Source organism: Mobula birostris, chromosome 30 (assembly GCF_030028105.1).
Source record: "Mobula birostris isolate sMobBir1 chromosome 30, sMobBir1.hap1, whole genome shotgun sequence".
NCBI lineage: Eukaryota > Metazoa > Chordata > Chondrichthyes > Myliobatiformes > Myliobatidae > Mobula > Mobula birostris.
The window spans coordinates 3,274,658-3,284,345 of NC_092399.1; the positions used below are offsets into that span (position 1 = coordinate 3,274,658).

At 43.8% G+C, this 9,688-nt stretch overlaps 1 non-coding gene across 1 annotated transcript; it reads right to left on the reverse strand.

Moving 5' to 3' along the window:
* Positions 1 to 3,169: 3,169 nt before the first annotated feature.
* trnar-ucg (transfer RNA arginine (anticodon UCG)) lies at positions 3,170 to 3,242 on the reverse strand. Its single transcript has one exon. It is a non-coding gene; the product is annotated as a tRNA-Arg (tRNA).
* Between the last annotated feature and the right edge of the window lie 6,446 nt (positions 3,243 to 9,688).

The window sequence follows — 9,688 nt, forward strand, 5'->3', positions numbered from 1 at the left end:
TTCTATCTTGCTGTTATATGACTATTGAATGGTCCCTAATACGATAAAATGGACTCTTCATCTCACAATCTCTCTTGTCATGGCCTTGTACTTAATGGTCTGCGTGTACTGCACTTTCTCTGTAACTACACCGAATCAGAAGATGGCATAAAAAAAGGTTGGGGATCCCTCTGCTAGAGGAAATGGTTGAAGCAAATACAACAACAACCTTTGAAACAGAATTGGACAGGAAGATGGATAGGAAGAGCTTAGAAAGTCATGGGTGAAGTGCTGGTAAATGGGACTAACTTGCGTGGGCATCTTGGTCGGGAAGGACTAGGTGAAATGAAGGGCTTGTTTCATTGCTACATCACTTTGGCTGTATTGGTTTGGAGGAGTGAGCGGTGTGTGACTCAAATGGAACATAGTGAGGTCTTGGTACGTGTTTGTGGAGAGTATTTATTATGCTGTCGCAGAATTTACAACTAGCAATTCATGTTTCAAAATAAGAGATTTCCCCATCAGGACATATCTCGCTCGGACAGTTGCAAGCTCTTGGAGTTCTCTTCCTTAAAGGGAGATGTAAGTCTTTGAATATTTTAAATCTGCTGTCAGATAGCAGTTTGAAAAGTAGGCGAGTGATAGATTAGAACACGTGACTGTAGAACAACACAGAGAAAAAGTGCTGGAGGAACTCAGCAGGCCTGGCAGCATCTAGGAAAAGAGTACAGTCGACGTTGCGGGCGGAACCCCTTCGGCAGGACAGCATCTGCAGTTTTTCTCTTGTAAGTGAATGTAGAGCTGAGGTTGCAATCAGATCAGCTTTGATCGTATTTAACAATGGTGTAGACTCATCATTTTATTCTTCCTGTAATTCATAATATTGTAAACCCCTCACTCCTTGGACACCCCATACACCCTGATGAAGGGGCCCGTCGTGCCCTTTCCGGCACAGTTCACTCACCTTTGTCCCCACCGGCCACTCGAGAGTGCTGTTTGCATGCGAAAGCGGCCACACGCTGCAACGCCGCTTCGACAGGCGGCTAAAATCAGGTGAGGCTGGCCGGCGGCCTCAAACCCCGGTGAGATAGGGGCATGGGACATGGGGCATGCCTGCCCCAGCATGCAAGGCCCGCTCTTGCGGACTGAACGGGTGAGATCCAACGGCCAGGAAGGCGGTACTGCAACAAGAGCGAAGGGCATGGCAAGGCATAGAAGACATCTTGGTCATCCACCGCAAACAAGGAAGACCCTAGTTTGTGATACTTATCATACCTTTGGACTTGAACTTCTGAAGTCTAGAGAGTGGAACTGCTCCAATGCAACGGCTTTCCCACTTCTAAAAATCTCCTGCGCAGGTTTCCTGTCATCGTCGGACACGGTTGACAACCACCATCAAACTAAAACAATTTCCCCTTATCTATGTTAATTACATTCATCATCTTAAACACCACGATAGGATCATTCTTGGATCGAATATTAAGCATTTTAAGACCTTTGCCAAGTTACAACAAGGTGCTAGCAAACAAACTACTGGAGAAACTCACTGGGTCGAGGAGCATCTGTGGGAAGTGAAGACCCTTTGAAGCTGCGGGTCAAGAGCCTGCAGTCCTAATGCAGGGCTCGACGCGAAACGTCGACAGTTCCTTCCTCCCGCAGATGCCACTTGATCCTTCAACGTTCAAAGTAACACTCAAAACACGCTGGAGGAACTCAGCAGGTCGGGCAGCATCCGTGGAAAAGATCGGTCGACGTTTCGGGCCGGAACCCTTGAATCTGCAGATTATTTTGTGTTTTGTCTTTACGTTCAAAGTAAATTTATCAAATCAGAATCGAGTTTAATACCACTGTACATTGAACTACATATTTTAAAAACTGTAATTTGCGGTAAGTATATACATTTAAAAAGTTCAATTAAATGAATCGTGCGAAAAGCCAGGTGGGGAAGTAGTGAGCTAGTGTTCATGGGTTCAATGTCCATTCAGAAAATGGATGGCAGAGGGGAAGAAACTATTGCTGATTCGTTGAGCGTCGCCTTGAGGCTCCTGGACCTCCTTCCTGATGGTAGCAATGAGAAGAGGGCATGTCCTGGGTGATGGGGGTCCTTAATGATGGATGCCGCCTTTTTGAGGCATCACTCTTTGAAGATGGCCTGGGTGATGGAACCGACTGAGTTCATAACTTTCTGCAGCTTGTTTCGATCCTGTGCGGTGCTCCCTCCCCTTCATACCAGTTGGAGATGCAGCCAGTTAAAATGCTTTCCGCTGTACATCTATAGAACTATGCGAGTGTCTTTGGCGACATACCAAATCTCCTCAACCTCCTAATGAAACAGAGTCATGCCTTCTTTGTAATTGCAGCAATATGCTGGACCCAAGGTGGATCCTCAGAGATATTCAGACCTAGGAACTTGAAATTGAAATTACACACGTCACCTTAATTTCCCCCAAGATCCATTTTCTTGCAGGAATTCACAGTCGGACAAAAATGCAACAGAATCTGTGAAACAGAGTCAGCAGATAGTTTCTACCTCCAGATCCCAGCATCTGCAATCCCTTTGTGTCCAGCTTGAGTGTTGTTCTTGCCCGTAAAGAACGAAGACACTCTGGCAAACTACAGAAATAATTCAAAAGAATGGTACCAGAAGTAAGCACGTGGTTTAATGGGAAAATTGAGAAATTTGGAGATGAATTTCTTTTACAACTGGAGACTTAAAAAGAGGTTTCTAGTGTCAGGCGTTGAAGGAGCATAGGTTGGAAAAGATAAGAAATGGAAAGAGTTGAAAACTAGGAGTAATAAATACGCAGAATCATGGGAGATGGAGATCTGAAGTAGAAATAGAAACGCTGGAAATACTCGGGATGAGAGAGAAGCATAGGTAATGTTTCAGTTCTTTCATCAGATCTGATTATTTTCAGACATTAATAGAAAATAGTTTGGCTAATAGCCTGTTTTTTAAAAACAAGAATACGTTTATTATAAATTCAAAGCACTACCGTACTATTATCCAATCACATTACAAACAAAACTAGAAAAATCATGACTAACATTCCCATCCTTACGTTTGGGTCGTATCGCCGTATATATGTTTAAAGTTCATCGAGTCAAGGGTGGGATAAATCAACCATTTCTCCATTTGTTTGATACAATTGTACCCACTGTAGAAATTAAAACCTTGAGGTAGGCAGTACGACCGTGACAGGACTCGAACCTGCAATCTTCTGATCCGAAGTCAGACGCCTTATCCATTAGGCCACACGGTCAACCTGCTTAAAGCATCTTGAAGTTGGGTGCATCAACAAAATCGAATCTTGACTATTATACCGTTATTTTTCGATAACCTCTGATTTTTTCCAACATATTTTAAAAAATATTTATTTCAGAGATCTTAAAAAAGAACTTGCAGGACGCTCTTCTGCTAAATTTGTTGGCTTAGCAATGCCTTCACAAAAATGTTAACGCGAAACATTAACACCAATCCATTTTTTATGGCTGCTGCCTGACCTGACCTACTGAGTGTTTCCAGATTTTTGTGTTTTTAATCCAAAAGATGTGGTAAGCAGTTAAAAGTAAGCATAAGAGTAGCCATTTTGTGCACATCTTTGGATGTCTGTAGAGACACATGTCTGTGTGACGGCTGACTTCTCAGCAAGTCTTTTCTTACCCGATAACTTTCTCCCAGCGTAAACCTCCTCCGAAACATAGTCAACTGTCCAGATTGTTTAATGTAATTTCCTGTACAAAAGTGTAAAGGAGAACAAAATAATTCTGGGATTACGCACTTTAGATAGTTCTGTAGGACTAGAAGGGCCGAAGGGCCCGTTTCTGTGATGTACTTTTTTTTGTAATTTATTTTTTTATTTTCTATGACTCTGATTGTTACTCTGGATCTGAATCGGCACAAAAAATAAAGAACAGAATAATAATTGTGACGAGAATACACATAAATTAAGATGTTTGCTGGCCTGGGCTAGCACCAGTGGCATCAGCAGTTGGTCTGCCACCTGTCCTCAGGAGAAGGAGAGATAAGGCACACAATGAGGCAGCATTTGGAGGTGTTAATGAAGGAGCCATCAGTCTGGGTATTGTCAAGAGCGGCTCCCCCTTTGAACCCTGACCTGTTTGAAGTGATGGACAGGCGATACCCCAGCAGGGGGATAAAAAGGGACAGGTTCGCTAAGGCAACTCACACACGACACCACAAGGTAACGAGACCCTGGAAGCGGTGCCCCCCCACAAGTTGGCGGGAGTCGTTTGGAAGGCTGGTTGCGGAACCAAGCCTTAGACGCACAGGGTGGAAAGGTACGATCAGCGGGAACCCGGTGTGTGTCCGCCCTTGCTTGGGTGACAGGTTCACTGCAGAGGATCGACCGCATCTGGAGGAGGGGTCACAGTCGGTGACCTCAGGTGACATCACAAAGGACTCGCCCGAAAGCTGCTTGTGAGCAATATCGCCGGTCTGTGAGTGGAAGCCGTTTTGAATGATCATTCGTTCTTGTTCTCTCTCTCCTTCCCCCCACATTGTCCATCGCCATGGCAACGATTACTGCGAACTGAACTAAATTGAACTGGACTTTGCGTCACTTTGAAACTGGTCATTTGCCCCTAGACAACGATAGAGCTTGATTGATACTGTTATCTTAATTCTGTGTACATGTGTGTTTATCATTGCTGAACTGTTGCATTTATTATCCTTTCGATAAGAGTACTGTGTTGCTTGTCTCTTTAATAAAACTTTCTTAGTTCTAGTAATCCAGACTCCAACTGAGTGATCCATTTCTGCTGGTTTGGCAACCCAGTTACGGGGTACGTAACATAAGAAAACACAATACCAGGGGTGATTGATAAGTTCGTAGCCTAAGGTAGAAGGAGTCAATTTTAGAAAACCTAGCACATTTACTTTTTAACGTAGTCCCCTCCTACATGTACACACTTAGTCCAGTGATCGTGGAGCATACGGATCCCTTCTTTGTAGAAGTGGCCCACAGCAGGGGTGATTGATAAGTTCATGGCCTAAAGTACAAGGAGATGAGTTATTAACTTCAAACTTTCTGCATTATCACTCAAAGAGTTAAACTGCAGATGCATGTAACGAGAGTGTCTTGGACCTCCAAGTGGTCCACAGCAGGGGTGATTGATAAGTTTGTGGCCTAAGGTAGAAGGAGATGAGTCATACAGCTCTCGTTACATGCACGTGCAGTTCAACTCTTTGAGTGATTATGCAGAAAGTTTGGTTAATAACTCATCTCCTTCTACCTTAGGCCAGTAACTTATCAGTCACCCCTCGTAAATACAAATACATAAGATAGCTTATATAATAGATTCATTGCATGTCCATAAGATGACGCTAGGCTGTACATAGGGTGACTGATGGGAAATGATAAAGTCGTGGAGGAGTTAGTGGGTGGAGGTGTTGATCAGCCTTACTGCTTGGGGAAAGTAGTTTTTGATTCTGGTGCTCCTGGTGTATCATTGGATGCTATGTAGCCTCCTTCCTGACGGGAGTGGGACAAACAGTCTATGAGCAGGGTGTGTGGGATCCTTCATGATGTTACTGGCCCTTTTCTGACACCTTTCTATGTATATTTCCTTAATGGCAGGTAGGCTGGTGCCAGTGATATGTTGGGTAGTTTTGACTACTAACATTGTAGGGCCTTCTTGCCCACCGCAATGCAGTTTCGGTACCAAGCAGTGAAAATACTGCAAGACCCAAAGCTCACCACCAGTGTAATTTTCAACTTGACTGATCTGAAAAGCAGAGAATCACAGAACAATCTGGTTTCATTAACATTATTCCCCCTAAACCACACAAACAGCTCCCAGTTCTGAATTCCATCCATGTCCTCCATTGTAAGACCATTCAGAATTTTAGAAACCATAAACAGGTCTCCTCTTTTCAAAGAAAAATGTTTCCAAATTTCTCAACATTTCCCCAAGGCTGCAAACTGCCTGTTCACTTACATCTTATTGAATGACTTTTGCACTTTCTCCAGTGTATATTCTCGCGGAGTAGTGTGATCTACATCTCAGGCACCTTGTGCCTGGACTCTTTCACTCCTGTTGCTAAGGTATAGTTCTTGTCATCTTCTTAGTGTCCAGAAGGAAACTAGCTATGAAGGGTTATAAACTCAGCCAGCTCCTTCATGGGCACCAGCCTCACATCATGGAGGAGGACATCTTCCAAAGACAATGCTTCAAAAAGGCAACATCCATCATAAAGACCCTTACCACACAGGACATTCCCTCTTCTCATTATGACCATCAGGGAGGAGGTACAGGAGCCTGAAGACACACACTCAATGCTTTAGGAACAGCTTCTTCCCCTCCACCATCAGAATCAGGTTTATTATCATCAGCATAAGTCCAGAGATTTTTTTTAACTTAGCAGTTCAATGCAATACATGATAATTTAGAAAGGGAAAAAAAAGTAAATCAATTACAGTGAGTATATATATATGTATATTAAATATAGAACAGAAACAGAAATAATATGTATTTTTTAAAAAGTGTGATAGTATTCATGGGTTCAATGTCCATTTAGGAACCGGATGGCAGAGGGGAAGAAGCTGTTCCTGAATCACTGAGTGTGTGTGCCTTTAGTCTTCTGTACCCACTTCCTGAACAGTGAGAAAAGGGCATGCCTTGGGTGCTGGAGGTCCTTAATAAGGACATTGCCCTTCTGAGGCACCGCTCCTAGAAGATGTCTTGGGTGCTACAGAGTCTAGTACCCAAGATGTAGCTGACTAATTTTACAATTTTCTGTAACTTCTTTCAGTCTTGTTCAGTAGCACCCCCATACCAGACAGTGACGCAGCCTTTCAGAAAGCTCTCCATGGTACATCTACAGAACCTTTGGCGTGTTTTAAGAACATATTAAATCTCTTCAAACTCCTAATGAAGAATAGCTGCTGCCTTGCCTTCTTGAGAGCTGCATCGATATGTTAAGACCAGGTTAGGTCCTCAGAGATCTTGACACCCAGGAACTTGAAACTGCTCATTCTCTCCACTTCTGATCCCTCTTTGAGGATTTATTTGTGCTCTGTTGTCTTACCCTTCCTGAAGTCTTACTGACATTGAGTGCAAGATTGTTGCTGCGACACCACTCAACTAGCTGGTATATCTCATTCCTGTACACCTTCTTGTCCCACGTGAGATTCTACCAACAATGGTTGTATCATCAGCAAATTTGTAGATGGCATTTGAGCTATACCTAGCCACACAGTCATGGGTACAGAGAGAATAGAGCAGTGGGTTAAGCACACACCCCTGAGGTGTGCCAGTGGGCGATCGTCAGCAAGGAGGAGACATTATCACCAATCCATACAGATTGTGGTCTTTCGGTTAGGAAGACGAGGATCCAATTGCAGAGGGAGGTAGAGAGGCTCAGGTTCTGTAGCTTATCAATCAGGATTGTGGGAATGATGGTATTAAATGCTGAGCTATAGTCGATGAACAGCATCCTGACATAGGTGTTTATGTTGTTCAGGTGATCTAAAGCCATATGAAGAGCATATATTGTGTCTGCTGTAGACCTATTGTGGCGATAGGCAAATTGCAGTGGGTCCTGGTCCTTGTTGAGGCAGGAGTTGATTCTAGCCATGACCAACCTCTCAAAGCATTTCATCACTGTAGATGTGAGTGCTACTGGGTGATAGTCATTAAGGCAGCTTACACTATTCTTCTTAGGCACTGGTATTTTTGTTGCTTTTTGAAACAGGTCGAAACTTCCGTCTGTAGCAGTGAAAGGTTGAAAATATCCTTGAATGCTTACGCCAGTTGGTTGGCACAGATTTTCAGAGCCTTATCAGGTACTCCATCAGGGCCTGCTGCCTAGCGAGGGTTCACCGTCCTGAAAGACAGCCTGACGTTGGCCTCCGAGACAGAGATCACAGGGTCACCAGGTGCAGCAGGGATCCTCACAACTGTAGTTATATTCTCCCTTTCAAAGTGGGCATGGAAGGTGTTGAGCTCATCTGGTAGTGAAGCATTGCTGCCCTTCATGTTATTGGGTTTTGCTTTGTAGGAAGTAATATCTTGCAAACCCTTCTAGAGTTGATGTGCATCTGCTGTCACCTCCAGCCTCGCTCGGAATTGTCTCTTCACTCTTGAAATAGCCCTACACAGGTCATACCTAGTTTTCCTGCACAGACCAGGGTCACCAGACTTAAATGCCATGGATCTATCCCTCAGCAAATGACGAACCTCCTGGTTCATCCATGGCTTTTGGTTTGGAAATGTACAAGTTTCTGTAGGCACAACCTCATCCCGTGTCAGCAATAAGAAATCAGATCCTGGTTCTAGTTCTGCTAATCCTAAGCAGTTGTTGCCACTGAGACTGTAAGGCAATAAGACAACAAATTAGGCCATTCGGCCCATCGAGTCTGCTTCACCATTTCATCATGCCTGATTCATTTCCCTCTCAGCCCCAATCTCCTGCCTTCTCCCCATATTCCTCCATGCCCTGACCAATCAAGAAACTAATAATCTCTGCCTTAAATAGACCCAGTGACTTGGCCTCCACAGCTGCCTGTGTCAACAAATTCCACTGATTCAGCACTCTCTGGTTAAAGAAATTCCCCTTCATCTCCATTCTAAATGGATGTCTCTCTATTCACTTGAGCACACAATCTATCTTCTAGTCCTGCTTCCCACAGTAAGGCACTCAAGCAGTACTAGGCTTGGACTACATGTCTGTTTTTTTTTGTGTTCAAATGACTAAAATTAGAATTAAATACAAGTCACTTTGACTCAGAGCATTTCAATTTTAAGGTATAATGCAAATGTAAAAAAAAGATTCCAATGAAGGGTCTCAGCCTGAAATGTCAACTGAGACCATTCCTCAGATAAGGCCTGACTTGTTGAGTTCCTCCAACACTTGGTGTGTTTTGCTCAAGATTTCTAACGCCTGCTGAATCTCATGCATTTGAAAAATAAATGCTCTCTTTTGTATTATGCTGCCAAGTACTAAGTGATGACGTTCATTGGTATTTGTAGAAGGAATTACGAATTGTTTAGATGAAATGGAACGAGATAATCTCTCAATCTTTTGCAAACAATTACAAATGTCATTCAATCACCATAGTGTGGGAGGCACATAGCACCCAAGTAACCAAACAACTCTCTGTTAACCTAATGCTAAACCTGTGACTCATACCTTGTTGGGAAGGGCAGAGGGAGGCTGTGCACTTGAACCTGAGTTAAGAGTGTTTTGAAATTGAGACTTTGCCAGAACAGGACTGGGCATTGATCAATGTACACCGTGCGGAGGCGAATAGAATTTAGGATAAAGGCAGCAGATAATTGCACAAGGTTAAAGTGGCAGTCGGCCTGGGAAGAGTATGATGCTTCACGGGTGGCAATGGTACCGTAATGGCTAGCATAACGCTTTAAGTCACAAGCAGTAAGATCGGCGTTTAATTCCCACTGCTGTCTGTAAGGAGTTTGTACGTTCCCCCCGTGACAGCACGTGTCTCCTCTGGGTGCTCCAGTTTCTTCCCCCATTCCAGACATGCTATGTTGGCACTGGAAGCCCGGTAGCACTCGCAGGCTGCCCAGCACAACCCTCACTGATTTGATTTGATGCAAACAACGCATTTCACTGTATGTTTTGATGTACATGTGACAAATAAAGCTCATCGGACTTTCGGACTTACCCACGGTCACCTGGCACAATGTTATACAGGTGAAGAACTGTATCAGCAGTGTTTCA